The sequence below is a fragment of the Photinus pyralis genome, unplaced genomic scaffold (assembly GCF_008802855.1).
Source record: "Photinus pyralis isolate 1611_PpyrPB1 unplaced genomic scaffold, Ppyr1.3 Ppyr1.4_LG9, whole genome shotgun sequence".
NCBI lineage: Eukaryota > Metazoa > Arthropoda > Insecta > Coleoptera > Lampyridae > Photinus > Photinus pyralis.
The window spans coordinates 803,232-810,469 of NW_022170878.1; positions in this window are offsets into that span (position 1 = coordinate 803,232).

The following is a 7,238-nucleotide window of genomic DNA, read 5'->3' on the forward strand; positions in this document are numbered from 1 at the left end:
AAACTCCACGGACACATAACGAGGCATTTTATTATTTATTATAGATATAGTGGTACGTCGTGACAACTAAACTGTTAATGTAGTTCTGGATGAGCAATGTGCCTTTATATATTTGAATGTAAGAAAATATTATGAACCACAATCCATTTTTCTGGTTTTGAATAATATATCTGTTTATCAAACACGTGCTCCTGTAGGTACCCACGAAAGAATAATAATGACAATTTACATTACATTGGCCATGACCATCTGTGGTTATTGTATTGTAACGCTCCAGTTAAACAAAACATGTTTGCCGCACATCACACATGAAAACCGCAGGTTATTATTCATCTTGTTTCGTACGTACATTGAATAAAAACACTATCATTGAATAAAAACACTCACTTATTCAATGGTACGTAGAGTATTGGCTAATTTACACAAAAACAAACATCCACAAGTTGTTTTCAGACAATACGTAAGCATTTATGACGTTTGCTATTTTATTCATCTTATAAAAAAAGAATGAAGTCGTTTCCTTCAATAATAGCTGCGTTGCAATGTTTTTGCTTTTCCGCTAATTACGCAAAAAGGGAACAAGATATTTCCATAATTTTTTCTACAATAGCTACAGCAAGAATTGGGTTATGTAATACCCGAAATGTATGAATTTTCGTGGAAAAATAAACTATTTATGGACCTGTACAGTTGAACATCGCGACAAATCACGCATTTTAGAGTACTTTTTTGTGAGGAATAGTATATTAAGTATGGAGAACGGTAAGGGATTTTTACCGTTCGAAGACAATTGTTTGGAGGAGGAGCGAAGCGACGACTCCAATTATTGTCTGAGAACGGTAACCCTTAACGTTCGACGTGCTTATAACATTTTTTGCGCGATCGAAATTAAAATTATGCAACCAATATAAATATGCACTAAGAAATTAACGAGCAGAATAAATCGAAATGATCAAAGTGGTATGGTGTACATCACTAGGCAACCAGTTTAAATGTCAAAATTGAAATTAATAATTCCATAAAAATGTGCATGTGTCTGATGTAGTTTACTAGCTTTGCACATCCTTTATGACTTTATGAGCGTCTTGCTATAGGAAACAACAGCACAAATTGTACGATTAATGTACCTAACAATAATTAAAGATTAAATGTAATGTAAGACTGTTGATTTTTAAAAAGGCGTCGGTAAGTATTTTTTTCTATTTCGATGTGGAAACAATACCGAAACCGTACTTGATTGGCCCAGTTTGCGTGCGTTTCTAGACAGAAATGATGCCGAAAGAAATAGAAACGCATTATTTTTTTTATTTTGTTGGATTGGTACCCCTCGCTTTTTTGCTGTCAACGGTATCCGTCAAATCAAAACTAAACATAACCTGTAAAGTGTAAATAACGTACGAGGAACTTGACCGATTGTATTAATTCCGATTAATTTTGAATAGGTATATACTCCAAAGGGTAGAACTTTTTTTATTTTTACTTAGCGTAGTAAAATATGCCAGCAGTACATTCTTGCTTACTTTTTGAACTCCCTTCTCGGCCAGCCAGTTTTCAAAAATGTTGTACTCCTCGTACTTTACTTTCGATTTTACAGGCAGTAAATTTAACGTCGCTTCATTGGCAATCTCTTGGATCTCTGGTGGGGTACAAGAGACGTGTTTGTCATCCGTATTCATCATAACCGAGATCATAACTGCCGCAAAATGGAATTATGACCAAATACCTAATTAAAAGTTTGAAGTTTGAAAATACAGGAATCAGGTTAGCCAACGTGAAAATAAATGAATTGTGTCTATTACCAACATACACTGAATGATAGTTTAAAATTACCTAACAACGCCTAAAGGCAATATTTATAATTTGTATAATTTATTATTTAAAATAAAAGTCGAAATAGAAAAAATAGTATAAAGCACACGTGTCATTTGTCTACTTGTCGCACTCGGCTTTTGCCGCATTCGCCGCTACGCGGCTTATGCGGCAAACTACCTCGTGCGACAATCTTCGTCAAATGACACTTGTGCTTTAATATACTATTGCTGTTCTGTTTTTAGATCGGTAAGTAATTTTGGCGTCGTCGTAATCATAGCAACTGGTAAATTCTACGTACTGTCATGGAAACACCCATGGTAAATAGTCAGAAATGACCGATCGCGCAAAAAATTCGATAACGTAAAAAGTCCTGGCAGCCAAAATTTACAATTTACGTATGTTAACAACAACTTACCAATTGATACGTTCCAAAAATTTCATTAATATCGGCTCCAGCGATTTTGAGATTTGAGCCTTCACAGTGAGCGGACTCTACATTTTACTCCGATAGATAGTTAGGTTCCTATGGAAGACTCGGGGACTAACTGAAAACAAGTACAACAGTAATATTGTGCACAACTATTGCGCAGATAAAGCGCATTTTTTAAAACCGAAATAGCACATTAAATGCTGGTTTTTTTATAAGGCAGTAGCATGCTATATTTATGGATGTTGCTTTACGCTATATAATGCAAGAAGAATGAAGCCCTTAGAGAAACTCTCCAAACTGTTGCAATTTCGTTTTGTATGTACCTTCATCCAATATTTTCGAGATATTCACAATTAAGTTTTTTCGTCGCCAGTAGAGATGGCTCGTCTAGACGATCTTTCCGCTCTTTGAGAGTACCTCCTCCGACATTCGGTTCTGCAGATATTTGCACTGAAAGTTTTGACATCACTTATAAGTATGTCTCGTCCTGAGGTGCCACTTGCCCTTATGAGTATCCTCTTCCGACACTTCGTTTTCAAGATATTCGCTTCAACTTCACCATCAGATATGTCTCGCCCAGACGATTCAATTTACTTTTGAGAGTACCTAATTTCCTCCGACAAACCGTTTTCGAAATATTCACTCTTTTGACATCACCAATATATATTTCTTCCAGAAGTCCCAATCGGGTACTCACAAAGGTACCCTCTTCCGACAATCTGGAGATATAAGGAGATGAAAAATTATCTAATGTGGACACTTTGTCAGTGTGAGCCCGTACTTTGCACAAACTATCTACTACGTTTAGTGGATTGTACTATATTAAACTGAAATTTACATACCTCATAGTTTTTCTATAACCCTGTATCTTCGCACGTCTGTCCCTCATTGGTCTATTATTATCTTCGACTACTTTTGACTGGAAAGTACTATTAACCTGGCAATTTGGTAAAAGGTAGGTACTTTATAGCAATAGGCATTGTGATTCATTATATCTTGGTCACCTTAACAGTGTGCCTCGAAGGGTTACAATTAATTTACATCTAATTTAATGTCGGACCCAATAGCAACACCGACTGAAACACTACATTCCGAAGCACTTAGTAATTAGGTTTCATCTGTTTGTTGTAATTAATTATGATTAGCCATTAGCCTTGTAAATAGGGTTGATCCCTTTGAAAACAAACCAACGACTTGTGCCATGAATTGTACCGTCACGCAATTTGCTTATTGTCGAATATCAGTTGTAATTGAAAGGCTTTATGTATTTTAAAATTAGAACTTCTTAACATATTATAATAAGCGCGACATTTTGACGTGAGAAGAGTAAAGAAAAGTGGTTGAAAAGGGGGGGGGGGGGAAAATGTTAGCCTCGATGTTAGCTTTCTGCGAACTAATAGATTTCCATAACAGTGAATAGAGAGAATTGTTGTTAAAACCGTTAAATAAATTATTTCGGACATTTTTGTACAACGAAATCCACGCATCCATCCACATTCTGTAGAGATGATATATTTTCGCGTTAAACTAATGTAATAAATTAGTTTTGGATGTGAAATTAGTTTCTCCATGGGTGGAAAATCGCGTACAGCTGTGAAATTGGAAACTGTCAAGTGAATAATTAGCATTATTTAACTTTTGATATCTCGATTTATCAAGTTTTAACATTTTGGTTCAAATTCACATTTATTGACCGATTCCTGATGGATTCTATAAATTCACGCGTTACATAACGAAATGAGGTCGCGTGATAATGAAACTTAGATATTTCTATTTCGCACCTTACCAATCCTCATCAATTATACTTTATAGTGTCCTTAAAAAGTGTAGAAGAATGCGAGCGTATGAGTTGTTCGAATCACTAGACTGGTTCACTTTTATAAAAAGCAGCCGTTTAACAGGTTCTAGGGGCATTTCAGACAACAATTGGCCAAATAGGCGTTTTTTACTAATTTGGACCTGCTGAACACGAATATCGATGTTGGCACCTCGAAATCTGAACAGGAAGTTCAGAATTCAAGATGGCGGCCAATTTCCGAAAATGTTGATCTTTTCACTCATACGACCGATTTTTTCGATCTAAAAACGGATTATAATGTTATTCCTGACCGAGGTACGGCACGATAATAATAGTGAACAAATGTTTAAACAATGATTCCATAGTTTTTCTAACGTCAAAGTGCGTAAAAGTGGAAACCTTTTTTTCATAGTACTATGGCTACTGTTTAAATTTGTTCACATCGTGTAATTATTACATTATTTCTATTTTGGCAAGCATTTTGGTTCCTGTGCATCGTGTGATAGATATCCGCGATGTTCCATTACTTCACATTTGGAAGATTCCTTTCATTAGAGGAAAACAAAAGAAACGAGTTATTGTCGCATCATCTTGAAGGCGCCTCATTTGACGGCGTACTGGTGATTGCTGGAGGCTTCAGTGATGAATGAAAAGTTTTCTGTAACCGTCAGACGACACAGATTCCCTCCTTAGAAGCTTTTCACAAGGAAGCCGGTACTTTGATAACGCTAGAGATACAGATGTATTTCTGTTGCTTCTTCATCATAATACTGGCAAACTAAGTTTGGTTGCTGACCGGTACTTCAAGAAAGATATTCTTTGTTCCTATCCATAATGATGTCCAGAGTAACTGGCCAAAGGGAGTAGTAACGAATATCCTGTCCTTTTACGCTATCACAGGAATAGGGATGTCACGTCATTGCTGTTGTGAATTTCCACGCTTGGATGCATTTATTTTTTACCTTTATTTTTAGGCAGGGGGGGTTTCAGGCAAGGCTGGTCTACCAACCCACCCCACTAGACATTTACAAATATCTATATCCAAACCCGGATGTGAACCAGAGAGTGTTTCAAAAGCGCTCTTCTTTACTGTTCACGCTGGGTACCATACTCCTCAGCGAGAAGATACATCTTTTGCAAAAATCTTGATGACAAAACTATACAAGGTTGGGTCTTTAGGTCTTTAGGTAGCTGATACCATAGTTTCCACCGACGGTGCGCGTCCCGCTTAGTTCGGTAGGGAGAAGTCGCTACCAGACGTCCGTTTGGAAGAATGCGCACGTCCTACTCTCGGTTAATCAATGGAGAAGCATTGGTAGGTTTCAGGAGCTTTAGATCTAACAATTCTGAACTCCATTCTCTTGGGATTCCATCTAATCGTCTCTAGCATTTCATCCTCGATTTCATCCATTTCCATCATTACGGCATATTAGGTGTAAATCTCAAGAGGTAGTTCTTTGACCTTAAACTCTGAAATGTCGCTCAGACTAGCATATCTATCCTTGATTTCCTGGGGAAAGAATTGAAAATGGCTACATTCCCATTCTCACAACGTTAGATTAATTCCGAAGGATGTTCTAGATATATCGTCCTTTGTCGTTGTAAATAGGATTGCTCGTCAAAACTTTGTTACTGTTGCATGGCTCAATTGATTTGTACTACCTATATTCTCAAGAAGACGATTGACCTAACGCCATGAAAATAAGATAAATTTGTCTTCGCTTTTCTATATGCTTTCATATACTTTAATAAAAATAAGATATCCTGAGTAACGGTAATTAATACCTAGCAAAATAAGAATCTTCCGAAACACCGCAGTTTAGTTGAACTCCTTCATTTTTTTCATTTAAAAATTAACGTAAAATTCGGAAGATTGTAGTTATCAAAACTTTATAAGGAGAATTATGCAATATAAACGCATGTTGGGAATACTTATATGTGTCAGGATTATTAGAAACAATCGTTATGCAAGTCCTCTTTTTCGCAAGTACAGCTAGGAATTTCGTAATTCTTAAATTTACGCATCCTGCCGCTAAAAAACTATTACACTATTGTTCAAACAATAGTTAACTATCATTATCGTGACGTACGTCAGGAATAACCTTATAATCCGTTTTTAGATCGAAAAAATCGGTCACGTGAGTGAAAAGCACAACATTTTCGGGAATTGTCCGCCATCTTGAATTCTGAACTTCCTGTTCAGATTTCGAGATGCCAACATCGATATTCGTGTTCAGCAGGTGCCAATTAGTAAAAAAAGCCTTGTTGGCCAAATGTTGTCTGAAATGCTCCTAGGACAGAGAAACTTCGAAAAGTGAACTAGTCTACACCCCCATTTGTATGTCATTCTTTCTGTATAGGCGCGTGACGGAAGTGAATGAAAGAAATTACATGATACCAACCTGATAGATTTGAAGTCAGGTGTTTTATCATGCAGGAAAGTAGGCACCATATAAATTATTCAAGGGTAGTTAAATTTCTTGTATTTTTTTTGTGGTCGAATGCTTCAGATTCGTTTTAGCTTCTTCACAATCGTACCGTAGTTACTCTTTTGAAAGATTTAATTAAGAGCTTCCTATTTTGAGGAACGATCTCTAATGCGTGGAGATTTAGTAATATTTTAGTACTTGCCTACCTATTATAGCAAACGGTTATTAATAATTACTCTGAAATTGCATTTTTAATTATGCCTACGGAGCTATTTTTGTCAATAAGCGTAAATTGCATTCTGCACTTTAGTTAATTCGCAGGCTCGAATACCTATACATAAACAAGTATAAATTGTGCACAATTCTTGTGCAGATAAAGCGCATTTGTAAAACCGAAATAGCTTTATGACACCACCAATGGATATATCTCTTGCAGAAGTCGTAATCGCCCTTTGTGAGTATTCTCTTTCGACAATCCGTTCTTGAGGTATAAGGGAATAGACCCGATTACGATAAGAAGTCGAGTAGGAGGGCTATGTTTGGTAGAAATTAATTCCTTTCGTTGAGACTTTTCATTAGAGTACCATGAAAAAAAAAACTAGTTCCCCCCCCCCCCCCCCTAAGTCCGGTTAACTTGGCACCACTAAAAGCATGCGTATGCAAAATTTGGGGCTAATTGGTTGTCGTATGTAAAAGTTAGGCAAGTTTTACTTTCAAAAACAGCATCCAAGGAACAATTCGTGGGGAGGACTTCCAGGACTCTAGGACC